The following is a 17,412-nucleotide window of genomic DNA, read 5'->3' as shown; positions in this document are numbered from 1 at the left end:
CCCCCCTCATGTTTTCCCACTCTCATAATGTTCCAAACATGCATGCCTAGGCAGAGATGTTAGGCAGAATGTTAGTGACTGACAGCCTCAGTCACCATTTACTGTCACTGTATGAAAAAAAAAAAAGACTTGTTGCATCTTTTTCCCCCCTTTGTGTTCCACATTAGAAAGAAAGTCAAGTAAGTTTGTAAAAACATGATGGTGCAGGCCCGGCTTCAGCTGTAAAGTGGGCCATAGGACCCTCTGGGTGGGCCAAACAGTTGGAGGGGTAGGTGGGGCTGTGGTTGCCAAGGTGGGCCAAGCTCATGATTGGGTGAGCACCCCCATGTGTTCACAAAGCGTAATGGACTCTTAGCAAAAACAAGTAAATGTTATGTAACGCATGTCATTGAGACCCTACTCACACAAATTGTATTGGTCATCATCACTGAGCCTTTGCTATTGTAGCTCATGCAATACCTTTAGTTACCAACTGCCTTTTCTATAAACCTGCAAACTTTCAACGCACGTGATGAACAGCTAACTTTTCCCAAATATAAACAAGAGGCGTGGCGCAAGGTGGAGCTTAGAAGCCATGCATAGCAATGCTTAAGGGGCCGTTCATTCCGAACGTGTATGGTGGTAAAAAAAAAACAAAAACAAAAAAAGGCTAGACGCAGCGCAACGAAAAGACCAGAACCAAGGTGTCTCGAGACTCGTTTTAAAAGGTGACGTTCGGTTCAGACGCATTGGGTGTGACAAACACGCACAAATGCACACACTCGTATGTATTTAAAAAGGCAACTGACTAATTTAGCAAACGTTTACTTTATAAGTCAATTTGTTTAAGGGGCGGCGACGGTGGAGACCCCCAAACAAGACCCCTTCACAAGAGCTCCTCATGTTCCGTAATGTCTGTCAGGACTTGGGGGAGGGTCACGTTACTGCATAGTTAAAAAAGCTTATGAGTTGTTCTCCAATGACAGAGCACCCGACGCCAGAGTCTGACATGACATTTGCCTTTTACCAAAGTTGTACGTTAAGAGCCCACCAACGTGACGATCTCCTAAGGATCCTACTAGTGCGATAGAAGTATTGCAGTGAGTCTTTACGACAGGATTATTACTCAAACAGACCTCAGAGAGGCTGCCAGTCGTCGAAGTTTAGCTGTTTTAACCAAAACGTCTACACCAACACGGCAACTCCCCCTGACACGAGCAGCACGGTAAGAGTGGCAACATGAACACGCAAGTCGAGAAACTTTGTTTCAAGAACGCATGACGTTTTCTTCTCACAGGCTGCAGAAGGTAACCGTATCTCTCTCAGGAGTTTGAATAACACGTGAAACCGCTATTAGTATACACTAACCCTGGGTGGGTCTCCATTCTACTATATTTATGCGCATTTTTAAATTGCGCATAAGAAATCCTGAATGGAAACGCTTGATATGCGAGTAAACTTTATAAATTCGCTTAAATTTTATGCGCTATGAGGAGGCATTAAGGTGATGGAAACGGGTTATTCGCAAAACGATGACGTGTTTTGACCAGTCGTGCATGTGTTATGAATGTGCCAGAGCCTGATGTCACTAGCCCACCGAAAGGTTAGACCTTGGCACACGATTCTTTGAACATAGCGCTTGTCATCGTCACAACACACTGAATTCCCACAAAGAACGGCAGCAAGCACGATGCATATTGCAGCAAAAATGGCAAGAGCTGGTAGAAAATCCATTCTTGTTGGCTGGCTGCAATGCAACTCTTGTGAGACAGAGGTGCACATAATTTATCAGGTAACAAAGGTTAATTTAGAAGTCACCAGGCTGCTACATTGAGCACCTTTGAGGAAGAACTAGTCAAAGTATTTTATTTTTTATTAGATTTGACAAACCTTGCAAAGTTTATGGCATTGAATCTTTGAAAGAAATGAAAGAGTAATGTTTGAAGCAGATTATGTGATTAAGTGATTATTGGAATGAGCTAACACTTTGCTGCATGCCATACCACAGTAAATAATAAAAATTATAAGAAAATTCCTTTCAACGATTCAAAATGTGGGGGGATGGAAGGGGCTCAACATAAATTTTACCTAGGGCCACTTAAAGGGTTAGTTCACCCAAAAATGAAAATTCTCTCATTATTTACTCACCGTCGTGATATATCAGGTGTGTATGACTTTCTTTCTTCAGCAGAACACATTTGAAGAAAAATAGAAAAATATCTTAGCTCAGTAGGTCCTTAAAATGAAAGTGGATGGAGATTTCTCTTTTGATGCTCCAAAAATCACAGACAGTCAGCATAAACGTCATTCATACGACACTAGCAGTTAAATTAATGTCTTCTTAAGCGATACTATCGCTTTTGGTGCAAAAAAGATAAATATTTAGGTACCATTTAACTATAAGTCATCGTTTCCAGTCAGCAGCGGTATATGCATTCACGAAAGCGCTAAGTTCACGTGGTCTCTAGTGTGACGTATTTGCGTTGGCATGTTAGGGACGTAATCTCATGCTCTTCTCTCGGTTGAGACATCCAGGATAAGCACACAAACGCACCATTATGAGGAAAGAAACAGATAAATACAGATCTAAACCAAAACCAACAAAGCTTCTGTGCAGCATTCCTCCTACTCCGCTGTGAATAGCGCTGCTCATCCGGGTGTGTTGCACGTGCTTCAGTTCTTAAGTGTCTCACGTGCCAACGCAATTACGTCACACGCATATACCGTAAGCAATAGATTGTAGTTAAAAAGTACTTAAAAATTTATCTTTTTTGCACCAGAAGTGATTGTATCATTTTAGAAGACAGTAATTTAACCTCTGGAGTGGTATGGTTGATGTTTATGCTGACTATCTGTTCTTTTTGGTGCTTCAAAAGCCAGATCACTATTTACTTGCATTTTAAGGACCTACTGAGCTAAGATATTTTTCTATTTTCTTCAAATGTGTTCTGCTGAAGAAAGTCATACGCACCTGGGATATCATGAGGGTGAGTAAATAATGATAGAATATTCATTTTTGGGTGAACTATCCCTTTAATGTCTGGAATTGGCTCTGCTCCAACTTAACCAAAACAAATTCAAATTATGTAAATTTATGTGAGCACTATTTTTTTTAAAACTTGTGTGGTGCTGTTTATTATTATTAATTTTAAGGGGGGGTCTTAATATGCCACTGCCCCTTTTGCTAGAAAAGATTATGTATTTTTCCACTCTCACTTATAGAACCCTGTGCTGGGGCCTCTCTCACACAGTACAACTAGACCTGGCTGCCCCAAGTCTGCATTTACTGTGGGTCACTAAATCACTGAATGATGACTATAAGTGTACTCATTACTCTTAGTTACAGTATTAGATTTGTCTAGATAATTTTATTGAAGTCAGCAAGCTTTCTTTGTCAGTGTCAGTTTATTAATTAGAGTTTATTAATGTCACATTTGATGTTTCAGTTGGTGTTTTTGAATTTCTCACCAAAATGGTGATCTTGTGATAATGTTGTCAATTGCCTTACAAGATGTTACATAAGCACAATGTAGTGCTTGTCAGTTGAGAGGGCTGGTCACCCACTGGGGAACCTCAAAATTTCTCAGCCAGCAGGAAAGGCTACTGTAAGGGGTAAAAGATGGGCAAGGAGGAGGCGGGAACCGGCAGAACAGTCAACATGACTTTAATGACATAAAAGAACTGAACATAACATAAACGCATATATATATACACACACACACACACACACACACACACACACACACACACACACACACAGAGTGTGTATGTGTATCTCTCTCTCTCTCTCTCTGTCTCTCTCTCTCTCTCTCTCTCTATGCGTGTATGTGTATCTCTCTCTCTCTATCTCTATCTCTAGAGATAGTCTATGTTTTTAAAAAATGTACAAATTAGGGCTGTCAGTCGATTAAATTTTTGATCAAACTGATTACGTGATGTGCTGTTTAATCTAATTAATTGCAATTAATCGCATATAATCAATATGTGCAGAGAAAGGCCCCAAAATAAAATGTAATATATTACATTATAGTGGCAGATGAGTAAAGCATTGAATAGGCAATACAAAAAGTGGTTTTACAAGGCAATAAATTGTTTATTTCCATATCATTGAACACAAACCTATAATTGAATCTTTGGAGTAGTCAAAAGCAATCCATTTTGCAATTGAACTCGTCAGTCTTTCCGAAGTAGGAAGCATCTATGTACACATGCGTCAGACGGACGCTTTTGAAGCATCTCACTTTAGTTGTCGCATCATACACACGGCGTTATTTGGACGGTGTGTCAAGTTAAGCTGGCGCCACACTAACAGACTCCAAACATCTTGATTTTGGCCGAGGGTGTAACACTTGCAGAATGTTTTACTGAGGTCTCGCACTCTTCAGTTGGAGGTATGACACATTTGCAGATTAAACAATGGTGGAAGGGTGACAAACATACCAACTCACCGCAACTCACTCTCCCTGATTCCCTGTCATGTGGAGCCTGCTGAAATAACAACAGGAATACCGCCTGAACATTAACAATTGTAAAAGAGTGATTTAGGATGTAATTCATGGAGTAATTTTACCTTGTGAAAGTGCATGATTGTGTATTTATACCCTCGAGGCTTGCCGTAGAACGCATATGTCCATATGCAGCTTTCAGTGAGCAAAAAATTAAGCTGAATTAAAACAAACTGTTGTGTCTCTAATTTCTGATTTCATTAGTCATTTAGTGTAGTTTAGTGTAGAAAAACGCAGAAAAAACGCTTGGTGACAGAATCACTATGGATTACAATCTTTGTTTGTTATGATATGCAGCTGAATGTGATTGCAGATGGAAACGTTCAGATCAGCTTGACGTCATGTCAGTTCTTCAGTAAAAGAAGAAGCTCATTGGTCACTTGAAGAGAACACAAGACCTTGCCTCCGTGACAAGCCTGATGTGCTTTTTCAGCCATTAACTCAGCAGGGAATCCCAACTGTCAGGACAGGGGTGTCAAACTCATTTTGGGTCGCGGGCCCGATTGGACCAAGCGACATTGCTTGGGGCTGAGTTTATATTTATAAATTATATATACTCTGTGTGTGTGTGTGTGTGTGTGTGTGTGTGTATGTATATATATATATATATATATATAACTTTAAGGATTATGTATTAAAATTATTAATTATTTTTAACAAAATGTTATCATATAGAAACAACAAAGGTAATGATTTAAGTTTCAAGAACTTTGTACACAAAACATTTCGACATGACTGAGAGCAACTTGCAAAAAAACACACATTCATTCAGCTCCTCCGAGTAATTCAGTAAGTTCATTCACTAAAGAATTCATCAAACTGATTCAAAACGAGAACTCGTGAGCTGATGAATCACTTTTTTAACAGTACCGGCTCATAAGAGTAATTTATTCATCGTGTTTGTTGTTGAGTACAGCCAGCGAACACAACACAATAGAAAGGTGCGCTGTTTTGGTGTTATTTCACAGTGCAGGTTTTTAAAATTTTTTTTTTACGTCATTCAATCCAGACTGCAATCTTTTTGTCCGCAAAAATTGAGTTTCTTCTATATGTTTGATTTTCCCTGTTGATCAAAGATCTTTTTGCTTTATACTTTGCTGTACATTTGTCTACCAGCTCTCCTGTGTTTGCATGTGGATGAATGAAAAACAAAATCAAGTGTGATTGCCACTTTAGTCTGAATTACCTCAAAATAAACCAAATGGTAATATAAGAAATAAAATCTAAGAATAAATTTTATTAAGAATAAAATAAATCAATGTGTTTTAGTTATTGTTATTTTTATGTAAGAAAACAGCTTTAACAGCCTCTTCAATTTAAAAGCTCACCATTCACACATACTGTGGACTAATTGACAAAAATTGGTCTCGTTTTTCAGAAAACCCCTAAATAAAAAAGACTCCAGTTATTCATAATGTATGTAATTCTGGTTCTGTTCACTCTGTCTCTCTCCATACAGTTATTTTATTCCACTAGATGGCAGAAAATACTAGAATTTTGTTTTTCCCTCTATCACCTTGCACCACAATATGCAGTTCTGAAATGTTGGTGGCGCTGCAACGCATTTTAGCCCTCACAGATTTGCTCGTCCATAGACATTTAGTCTAATTTTCAGTTCATGCACCCTTACCCCCCCCCCATTGTTTCATTGAATATCTCAACATCTGAGTAGACTAGAAGCTCAGTCTTGATGTTATTAGAAACTGAGATCCTCCCCTTTGCGATGACATAACATTTTTGTCATCCATAGTCGATAACATATTTCTGATTATTTGTTTAGCATGCTTTTCTTGCAGGACTGCATATTTTATTCTGGACATCTAAATTCCAGTTCACACTGCCCCAACAAACGCCAGCAGACACCAACACTTCCAACATTCTAAAGTTGGCAGTTGTATTTAGAAAGTTGAGAAACAAAACTGTCATGCGCACACTGATCCAACAAACATCAACAAACTTGCATCTTTGCGTGTCGTTGTTCGCCTTTGAATATGACTGCCAAGGAAGAGGTTGCAAATGAAACCAAACATGCGGTTTAATATATAAATATTATGTGCAATTGATTAAACATGTTCAGCATGTAGAGACATTAGGTTATAACCTATTAAACACAACTACATTTTAAAAACGTTTCGTGTTTGCTGGGAACTTATTCATTCTTAGAGTTCCATCGGAGGACAGCAATCCTGCGGCAATTTTTTTTTTTTTTTTTTTATTTTGCATGAGGTTTGTCCACAAAATGTGGGGAAAGTTAATATTTCATATTATTGCAGATATATGTTAATATTATTGCAGTTCTGCAGAAAAGCCAATAATATTTTGAGAAATACAGGATCTGTGTTTTTCATGCGAGTGAAAGGAGCGCTTCAGCACAATTAACCTCCATCCGTGTCTTGCCTATTTGTACATATTCCCACATGCATGTCATCCACACAAACTGCTGAACCCAACACTAACATAAAATTATGTTTTCTTTAGAAAGTACCAGAATTCTTTAACAATTTTGCAACAAAAATGTGATTATTCATGATTGACTGTTTCTCCTGTTCTATCGATGCAGGTGCGGTTGCGCGCATTCATTTTCTGTGAGTTAACTCATTGGCAACGGTTTGTGATGAAATCAGATTACGTCAGAGTTTGCTGGAAAATCATACCAGACAAACGCTGACTAAACATGTTGAATCAGTGAAAACAGATGCCAACAAACGCCAACAGGGTGATCACACTTATCTGACAAACCCAACAAGTGTTGGATGTTGGTGTTTGTTGGCGTTTGTTGGGGCAGTGTGAATTGGCCTTAAGATATAACATTACATTATTCACATAAGCAAGCCCAAGGGGCTTACAGCAGCAGTGATCTGCACATAAAAGTGATGTTTGTATTTGATATCTTACAGAAATCATATTTCACTTTGATTCTTTTGAAAATCTTTTGAACTGTGGTACTATGGCAACAAAATAAACTGTACTGTACATTCCTGAGAATGAGAGCTATCATTTGATATATGATTTGTCTATTTAGTACTATTTGTAAGACATATTAATTTTAATATTTCTACCACATTACCACAGGTTGCACTTATTTGCAACGTGGATGTTTTCTGGCCGTATTTTGTTTTTTATGTAACAAATGCAGAAGTGATGGTAATCTATGAAAAATTCTGATTCTAATTTTTCAAACAGTAACCTAAATGCCTGACTTATGTATATGGGGATTTAAACATTTTAAGCTTAACTTTTTTTCGGAATGTATTGCCACCTTTTGGACCCGCCGGAATTGAAGAATCCACTATTTGCTGTATTCATTGCAATCTTTCCCTGTAAGAAATGTTGCTACGACTCCTCATGCTCAAGGACCTTTTTGAGTTCTAGCAGTTGGAAATACAGTAAACAGCAATTAACTGGCCTAAAATAAGTCTTTTACAGCCCTGGTTGTGTGAGTTGATGGACAATTCACAAACTCAAGGAGGGCCTCTGTATGTCAATCTCATGTCATATACAGATTTTGTCACTTAGTTTTGAGCCAAGTGGACTCAGGAACAGGTCAGATCTGTTGTTGAAATTGTTTTTGTGTGCTGTAGATATTTTTTTTTCCTGTTTGCTGTGTGACTTGAGCTGCAATCAAATATTTATTATTAGAAAAAAATTAGCAAGGCACCATTTTTACTTCCATGTTTGTCTTGTGTGACTTTCGTCTTTTAACCAACTGATCTCAAGGTGATTTTTATTTGGAAGTGTATGTACCACTCCACTGGGCCAAGGACAGAATCCAGTAGGGCTGAAGGATTTGGACAAAAAAATCGAATCTAAAATATTGCTATTTCGATTAGAAATGTGATATTATTATTATTATTATTATTATTATTAACATAAAAAATAAATAAAAATAAAAATAGTAAGTGTTTCCTTTTTACCAACCCTGTATCCAGTTGAGTTTAACCCGTGTACTTAGTCCATTGAGTTTATCAGTGCCTTTTTGGCTTGTTCAGTTAATGTGTCATTCCATCATGGAGAAACACCTGCTTCTGTTAGCACCTTGCCCAGGATGATAATCTGACCCTTTGAAGAGTCACTTCCAATGGTGTGGTATTCTTGGGAAGACTTCAGTAGGTTCAGGAGTTCTCACTGGTGGCACACCACTGTGTTTAAGACACCTGAACAGCATCTGAAAGACCATGCAATAGTTAAAGCTGCACTATGTAATTTGTGCTCTCTAGCGACATCTATGGGTGAAATTTAAAATTATAGGCAATATGCAGAAGAACACTTTGTCAGTTGTGTTTCGGCACTGCTCTTCTGGTAGATGAATCTGATTTGAGCTTACCTGGACATCGCCTGTGTGTAATCATGACTGGGAGAAATTCAGAGCTGGAGCCATAACATGCTATTTTCTTTTGATATTATTATGTTAACTCTTGTGCGATCTTCGGGACATTTTTGTCTTTTACATTTTAGTTTTTTCGATCATTTGGGCTGTGTTAATGCCAACGGCATAAATTTTGCCAAAGGTGTGTATTTTTTGGGGAATTTTGATATTTCAACCTCAGTTCCAAAAATACATCAATAATACACTGTGTACACAAAATAGTTACACTCAGGACTCAAAATGTCCCCATTGAAACCCATTAAAATGGCAATATTTGATCCCAGTGCCATTAAAGCATAAAATCATGAATTCTGTGATATAATGCTAACTCAGAGAATTTCACCTCCATGGAAGTGATCGATCAACGTATTGCCGCAAGATCCTCCAAGTCTATGTTGTCTATGGGAGGCCAGACAACAGACTTGGAGACCCAAACTATACAGGGAAATAATCACATTTGTGTGATGACAAGTGACACAGATTATGATATCAGTTCATTTACTGAACTTTAATTGAAGATTCACACATGTTTCATATGTTTGTATATTTTATTATTGATACATTTTATTTCATGCTTTCATTTTAATAAAGATATTTAAACCTAATTGTTTTCTCAGCATTTATATTGTGTCAACATTGATTAAAGGCCTTTAATAAGAGGCATATGCTAAATGCTGATTGGGTTTTGGGTGGCCTAAATTTTAAGTTTAACCAATAAAATTAAAGCCAATGCATACTGTGGCCCAATAGCTGTCAAGATTTAGGGATGTGCTAAATAAATTGTAAACAACAAAATGAAGGTCGGTGTAAGTCAAGATTTAGAGGTAGGTTAAGTTTAAGGGCAGCCAATCCAGTTTGAGATAAATGACCAAAAGGGGTGACCAATGTGATTCAGGTGTAAAAAAGTCCCCTGACAGACATCTTAAGAGGACTACTTAGCATAGCAACAAATGGCCATAACACGGAAGGAATCGTCAGTGTCTATACATCTGAAATGGTACAGTTGCAATCAAAATGATTCAACCCCCCTGACTAGCAATACATTCTGGTGATGTGAATTAAAACACATCAACTAAAACCTCAGTAAACAGTAAAAGTACGTTTTTAATACACATTTGAGTGATTTTGAGAACAAAGAGTTCAGTTTACCCAAATTTTAAAATAAAAAATAACAAATTCTCCACAAATATCATGTCAAAAATATTCAACCCCCAAAGTCAATCATTTGTGGTGCATCCTTATCTTTAATAACAGCAAATAAATGTTTCAGGTAAGTGTTCTCAGGCTTCGGACACCTCTCTATTAGAATTTTTACACATTTCTCATGAGCAGAAGCTTCCAGCTCATTGACATTCTTTGGTTTCTGTGCTGCCACTGCTTCCTTGAAATCCCAATAAAGGTTTGCAATGGGATTTTAATGATGGACTGAAAGGGCCTTTTCAGGACCTATCCCTGAACCAGATTTTTGACAACTTGGATGTATCCTTGGCGTTATTGTCTTGCTGGAAAGTCCAGTGATCACCGAGCTTCAATTTACACACTGAAGGCATCACATATGGCTACAAATCCCTCCCCCGCCCACCATTTAGCAAATCGGACCACTCTTCCGTGCTTACAGGCAGAAGCTGAAACAGGAAGCACCCACCCTCAGAACGATCCAGTGCTGGTCAGACCAATCAGACTCTACACTACAAGACTGTTTTGATCACGTGGACTGGGAGATGTTCCAGTCTGCCTCTGATGACGACATTGAGCTTTACGCTGATAGTGCAACGTGTTTCATCAGAAAGTGTGTAAAGGATGTTGTTCTGACCAAAACACTACAGATCTACCCCAACCAGAAACCTTGGAATAATAGCGATGTTCGCGTGGCACTTGACGCACGGACCTCCGCTTTTAATTCCGGGAACGCGGAGGAGCATAAACAACCCAGTTATGCCCTCCGCAAAACTATCAGAGCAGCAAAACGCCAGTACAGGAACAAGATTGAAGGAAAGTTTAACACCACCAACTCTAGAAGCATGTGGCAGGAAATTAATATCATCACAGACTTTAAAGGGAATAAAAACTCTGCCGTGAACACCGCTGCTTCTCTCTCAGATGAGCTAAATACTTTTTATGCTTGTTTCAAGGGAAATAACACCGCCCTCGCGGAGAGAGCTCACGCGGCCGAAGCTAAAGAGGTTAGTTCACTCTCCATCTCTGTAGCGGATGTAACTTGATCCTTCCGACAGGTGAATATCCGCAAAGCCGCGGGTCCAGACGGCATTCCGGGCCACGTCATCAGAGCATGTGTGAACCAACTGGCTGGTGTTTTTACGGACATTTTCAACCTTTCCCTCTCCTTGTCTGTGGTCCCCACATGCTTCAAAACGTCCACCATTGTGCCTGTACCAAAGCAATCCAAAATCACTTGCTTAAATGACTGCCGTCCTGTTGCTCTGACCCCCATTATCAGCAAATGCTTTGAGAGACTAATCAGAGATTACATCTGCTCTGTGCTGCCTCCCTCACTGGACCCATTGCAGTTTGCTTACCGCAACAACCGCTCCACTGATGATGCCATTGCATCTACACTACACGCTGCTCTCTCCCACCTGGAAAAAAGGAACACTTATGTGAGAATGCTGTTTGTAGACTACAGCTCAGCATTCAACACCATAGTGCCCTCCAAGCTTGATGAGAAACTCCGGGCTCTGGGCTTAAACAGCTGGCTGTACAGCTGGATCCTGGACTTCCTGTCAAGCAGATGCCAGGTGTTCAGAATGGGCAGTAACATCTCCTCATCACTGACCCTCAACATTGGAGCCCCACAGGGCTGTGTTCTCCACAACCGCAAAGCCCTGCAAAGGGTGGTGCGAACTGCCGGACACATCATCGGAGGTGAGCTTCCCTCCCTCCAGGACATATATACCAGGCAGTGTGTGAAAAAAGCTTGGAGGATCATCAGAGACTCCAGCCACCCGAGCCATGGGCTGTTCTCACTGCTACCATCAGGCAGGCGGTATCGCAGCATCAGGACCCGCACCAGCCGACTTCATGACAGCTTCTTCCCCCAAGCAATCAGACTTTTGAACTCTTGATCTCTCACGATCAATATACATCAGCACTGCACTTTATTAATCTTATTATCTCACACTGGACTGTCATATATTATATTCTTTCTTAACAACACACTGGCAACTGACTATCAACCGACAGCCTGAATGTCAATACAGTACAATACAATGTGTATTCTATATTGTGTGTATTGTATACTGTACATTGTATGTTATTATTTGTATATTGTGTTGTGTAATTATGTGTATATTTGATTTTAAATTATGTTGTGTAAATCTGATGTTTATTGTATATTGGTATATGTCTCATCACTGTCATGACTGCTGTTGCTTGGAACTGCACCCAAGAATTTCGCACACTATTGCACTTGTGTATATGGTTGTGTGACAATAAAAGTGATTTGATTTGATTTGACATTTTTCATGCCAAAATGGCCTGATACCTGAAAGAATCCATGGTGTCAGTCACATAGTCAGGATAGCCATTTCCTGCAGCTGCAAAACACCCCCATAACAGGACTGACCCACCTCCATGCTTGACTGTGGGGATGGTGTCATTCCTGTCATCAACTTGTCATCTTACTCCAGATGTACTGCTGACCCATGGGTCTAAAACTCATTTTCAGTTTAGTGTCATACATCTGTAAAACATTCTTCCAGGACTCCACAGGTCTTTCCTAATTACTTCTTGAATATTCAAGTCAACATTTCCCTTGGTGAAGTTTTGCTTTCTTTCACAGCCCAAGAAGGTTGCTGTTGTACCATATTTAAAAAAGTTATGACTGGTGCTGCCAACTTTGTCTATTGGAAATTGAAGTGCCTTGGAAATGTACTTTTAGCCATGACCTTTCTTGTGTAATCAAATAATCTCCTCTATTAGCTTTTGAGACAGCTTATTTTTAATTGCATTTTTTGCATAGAAATACATTTTTGCTTATAACACTAATCTTAAATTTTAAAACTTAAGTGCCATTGCAGATTGATTACTTAATTTTGTTTTAAAACAATTACTTGTGTAGCCTTACATTTTTAAGAAACAGCTACATGCAATAGGGGTTGATTAATTATGGCTGTGTTTTTAAAAAATCCTGCTATTTAGAAATATTAGGTTATAAATTCACACTATGACTTTGAATGTGTCACTCAACTGATATAGATGTAAAGTTTAAAAATTCTGGGTCATCAGAAAAGCTTACCTTTGTAAATCCTTACTGTCTTGGGGGGGTTGAATAATTTCGATTGCAACTGTATATAATCGGATTTAGACTGGCCTGTGGAATTTGACACTTCTGGCCAATAAGTTTCTGATTATATCTGAAATTCAGCGGTTTCTACAGGAGTCTACTGGTCTGGATACAGCTCTTTTCATGCAGTTACCATTGTTGTCAGATTTTACTGCTGATTTGAAATATGTTCTTTGATCTTAATCTTGACCAACAATTTTGGAGATATTTTTTTTTTCCCATTCAAGTAGATAGGAGCTACACTTTCATGCCGCTTGTATCCATAGAAAATATCTGCCCGGGACCATTCCCAACATGGCGGCTGAGTGGACTGACTTGCCTTGAAAGGGACATTGGTACAGTCAGTTCTGTGAACAAAGCATCAGTTCACCAGTTTTGGTGCTGCATCTGCTTAGCATTTTTTTAAATGGTGCTCCTCACATCTGTATAATTTCTGCCTAATGTTTAGTAATTCTCACATTTTGTAATTCTCCCTCGTCAGATTTAATTATAAATGGTGCTTCTCAGCGACATATTCAGTGCCTTTTAGGTTCTCCGGTTGGCAGTGACATTACACATATACAGTATATTTTATTACATTTAAAATAGTTTAAATTAAATTAATTGTATCACTGGTCTCTGGAGGGTCTCTAGAATTAGATATTTGAATTTTGATAATATTCAAGAATACACACCTTTGATTTGGCCCTGAGTCAGATGTACTAACGTGCATTGTGTGAACAGCAACAGGTCAGGCTAAAAGCTAATGATGGACTTGCTGCTGTTAACAACCAATGAACTGCAAGCACGTACTAACTACATGGGTCAAGTCCCTGCTCAGCTGCAGAGATTTTGCTATTACTGTATGGAATTTAATGCAATTATCTTATGTTCTTGAGTCAAGATGTTACTAAGTCTGTTGTCATGCAAATCTATTTGAATATGAAATGGATTTTGGAAGGTTGGGCAGAACCAGGGCTGATGCAGTACTTAAAGAGCATTCTTGATTTGCAAAGGCTTTTTCAATCTGTTCAAAGATATTAGGAGATAAATAGTGCCAAATAAGTAGATTTATTAGCTCCTACTGATTCACATTTGTCATGAATTCTATATTCCTGCAGTGATTTCAGGACCAGGCTATGAGCTGTATTTCAATGGCTTTTACTGAAGTCTCAGGAGAATGGTTTAAACCATTTTGTTTAATTATTAATACACACTCAAAAGAATCAGAATTAACCTATAATTCTTTTTTAATTATTTATTTATTTATGAAATGGGTGTGTACTGGCTGAGGGCCATTCAGAGGTGGCTCTGGTATCAGTAGATGATGGAGGACCTGTGGGTGCTTTTTCTCCCAATTTGGAATGCCCAATTCCAACTACTTAGTAGGTCCTCGTGGTGGTGTGGTTACCCACCTCAATCCGGGTGGCAGAGGACAAGTCTCAGTTGCCTCCGTTTCTGAGACAGTCAATCTGTGCATCTTATCACGTGGTTCTTTGTGCATAAAACTGCATAGACCCTGCATGTGGAGGCTCATGCTACTCTCTGCGATCCACGCACAGCTTACCACGCACCCCACTGAGAGCGAGAACCACTAATTGCGACCACGTGGAGGTTATTCCATGCGACTCTAACCTCCCTAGCAACCAGGCCAATTTGGTTGCTTAGGAGACCTGGCTGGATTCACTCAGCACACCCTGGATTCGAACTCGTGACTCCAGGGGTGATAGTTGGCATCAATACTTGCTGAGTATAAACCTCGAATTCTTAAACAGTGTCATTCTGTACTGTATATCATGATGTTGTCGATCATGTTCTTAAACAGCACTCTTAAAAAATATTGACATTTCATTTGTTACTATTTATTTTTCCATCACATTGCCCTGTTTTGCCAACCTTGCTTTTCATATGCATGTTACATAGTAAATTAGTAGAGAGGGAGGAAAAAATTATTGATGCTTTTACATGCTCCCACAAAATGTTTGCATTCTCTCAAATAATTTTGCGCTCTCCTGAGAAACATTTGCGTTCTCTCGCACATGTTCTTGCAAAATTTGCGTTTTCACTGCAGACTTCTGCTGGCTCTCGTATGTGCATTCCAGCATTATTCAAGCTATTGCGAGTCTAACTCGTTCAACAAGAACAGAAAGCATGTGCAATAAAAAGACTAAGCCTAAGCCCTAAGGACAAGTGTAATATGTAGGCTATGCACAAAGCATAATACTAAATTTATGAACGTGTAAAAATGAAGACTACACTGTTAAAATTACATGAAATGTGAGTGGTCTAATTGGAATGGAATGGTTTGGTGCACATTGTCACACAAAAGTTGCCACTTTTCTATAGCTTTGTAAAAGTCATGCCCAGCAGTTGACACAATATAGTAAAAAAAACTGTTAGCTTTGTCAACTTGTGAATTGCATATTATTATTATTATTATTATTATTATTATTATTATTATTATTCATATTGTTGTTGTTGTAGTGATGGAAGTATTTCCCCTCCTTAAGCCTAAAAATTGCTTAATATCATGGGAAGTCATGTCAAGTCTTTTAGTAAATCTATAGACACACAGATTTTGCAAAATAAAGGGTAATAAGATTTGTTTCGGTTAAGAACAACTCAGGGTGCATTCCTTTCAGAAGTGACCATCCCTATGCCCTATTCCCTTCTATAAGACTTTACCATGTAAGAGCTTCGGAGGGATGAAAGGTGTGGAGACCAAAGATAATGTCAGTTTGGAACTCAGTCTTAAAGTTATTTTTATTTGAATTTGTGTTTGGAATAACTCTGCAGCTTGGCAACCATCATTGTTCTCCATTTGAAGTGCCCTGTAGAGGCATTATTTGTTCAGTAGTATGAAGTCCCCCTCAAGTTCACACAGTGTCCTAGCAAACTACAGATGTAGTTCATTACATTAACTATGCACATGTTCCAAAACATGCTATATTTCTTTAAAATAAAATGCCACTTGTTTTGATATTTTGTTATTTTATGGAAAAGCATTCATGAAGATTTAAGTGTGGGTTGAGTGTCCAAATAATACATGTTGGATCCACTACATACAATACATTTTAACCTAAAATCTTGATGTTGAATTAAAACAAAAAGTTCATTTGCAAAATGTAAGACAAGTAATCAATCTCCTATACACTACATTGTATAGGAACATTTCTATCACTAACAACTCTGTCACTCTCTTTCTACTCTCAGTGTGCACATTCTTCAATATAATATACTGTTTACCTTAAAGTGAGAAGCAGAAATGTGATAGCTGGATGGAAAGGAGATGTTGTAGTGGACTTGACTGTTTGACTTTCGTAACTCCAATTTACATAAAGAATAAACAATGAAAGCATTCACTCCACTCCAGGGATGACGGAGAGAGTCTGAGGAAAACGAGAGAAGAAAATGAAGTAAGATACATTAACATAAATAAAGGGTAAGCGGTTCCCTGTGGTTTTCTGCGAAACTGGTGCACTTGTCCAAGAAGGTTTCTTCACTGTAGGTTGCAGTGGAAAATCTTTACACACTGTGCTGCACCTCACAGTGCTCCATAGTTACCTTAGAAAGCTGTCTTGTTAAACACAGATACTTTTCCCTTGTATGACACTCTTTAAGACCTACTGTTTACACTCGATAGTAACAGAGATGTTCCAGCCATGCTGCACCACCAAATAATTGCACATGGCACAGCCTATTTTTGTGTGTATAATTTTGTGCATTTGAAATCTGTTGATTGTAAATAAATATGTTTTATTGTTATTATTAGGGGCAATGACGTGATCCTTTTTTTTTTTTTTTGTACGTATCATAAGTTATTCATAAAATACATTAAAAATGCAATCACACAAAACAGTTACTTGAATATACCTCTGCTATGATGAATATGTTTTCAGTTACGGAGTTCAAAGTCATTTTGATATTTTTTTTCAGGAGCTTAAAGTAAAAAACAAAACAAAAAACAAAAAAATCATGGAATTCATGAAAAAAGAAAAGTTGGCATGTGTTTGCAAAATAATCTGTTGTTAGATTATAATAAGCAGTGGAACAATTTTATTTGAAAATATAATTGATATTTCAAAAACCTTTTTCCATCATATCAAAGTCACTTGAGGTAACCAACATGTAGGTTGATATTTTGATGTCATGTACAAAAAAATAAAAAAAATAAAAAATAGTACCCCTTTAGACCCTCAAGACTGAGTGTGAGGTCTAAAATTATTATATATATATATTTTAATCTGATATTTTGACATTTTTTAAAAAAGGCACATTTG

General features: G+C 38.2%; 1 protein-coding gene across 1 annotated transcript in view; it reads left to right on the top strand.

The window, feature by feature from the left end:
• The first annotated feature begins 976 nt into the window (after positions 1-976).
• LOC127450494 (sodium-dependent neutral amino acid transporter B(0)AT2-like) overlaps positions 977-17,412 on the top strand; it is a 37,746-nt gene continuing 21,310 nt past the window's right edge. Inside the window, exon 1 of the mRNA XM_051714665.1 lies at positions 977-1,204. The gene's annotated coding sequence lies outside the window, so the exon portion shown is untranslated. The remainder of the gene's footprint in view (positions 1,205-17,412) is intronic.

Source organism: Myxocyprinus asiaticus, chromosome 13 (genome assembly GCF_019703515.2).
Source record: "Myxocyprinus asiaticus isolate MX2 ecotype Aquarium Trade chromosome 13, UBuf_Myxa_2, whole genome shotgun sequence".
Classification (NCBI taxonomy): domain Eukaryota; kingdom Metazoa; phylum Chordata; class Actinopteri; order Cypriniformes; family Catostomidae; genus Myxocyprinus; species Myxocyprinus asiaticus.
Note: the sequence above shows the minus strand (reverse complement) of the source record. Positions and strands in the feature narration are given on the sequence as shown.